We start from the raw sequence: 802 nt of genomic DNA on the forward strand, positions 1-802 counted from the left end.
GGCAAGAGAGAGAGCGACTGGGGGGAAGAGAGATACTGACGGGGGGAAGAGAGAGAGCGACTGGGGGTGCAGAGAGAGCGACTGGGGGGAAGAGTGAGAGCGACTGGGGGGAGAGCGCGACTGGGGGGAAGAGAGAGCGACTGGGGGGAAGAGAGAGCGACTGGGGGAAGAGAGAGAGCGACTGGGGGGAAGAGAGAGAGCGACTGGGGGGAAGAGAGAGCACGACTGGGGGGAAGAGAGAGAGCGACTGGGGGGAAGAGAGAGCGACTGGGGGGAAGAGAGAATGCGACTGGGGGGAACAGAGCGTGCGACTGGGGGGAAGAGAGCGAGCGACTGGGGGGAAGAGAGCGAGTGACTGGGGGGAAGAGAGCGAGCGACTGGGGGGAAGAGAGAGAGCGACTGGGGGATGAGAGCGAGCGACTGGGGAGAAGAGAGCGAGCGACTGGGGGGAAGAGAGAGAGCGACTGGGGAAGAGAGAGAGCGACTGGGGGGAAGAGAGAGAGCGACTGGGGGGAAGAGAGAGAGCGACTGGGGGAAGAGAGAGAGCGACTGGGGGGAAGAGAGAGAGCGACTCGGGGAAGAGAGAGAGCGACTGGGGGGAAGAGAGAGCGCGACTGGGGGGAAGAGAGAGAGCGACTGGGGGGAAGAGAGAGCGACTGGGGGGAAGAGAGAGCGACGGGGGGAAGAGAGAGCGACTGGGGGGGAAGAGAGAGGGACTGGGGAAGAGAGAGAGCGACGGGGGGGAAGAGAGAGCGACTGCGGGGAAGAGAGAGAGCGACTGGGGGGATGAGAGAGCGACTGG

This window comes from Somniosus microcephalus, chromosome 4 (assembly GCF_052327205.1).
Source record: "Somniosus microcephalus isolate GS21.2 chromosome 4, FLI_Smic_1.0, whole genome shotgun sequence".
NCBI lineage: Eukaryota > Metazoa > Chordata > Chondrichthyes > Squaliformes > Somniosidae > Somniosus > Somniosus microcephalus.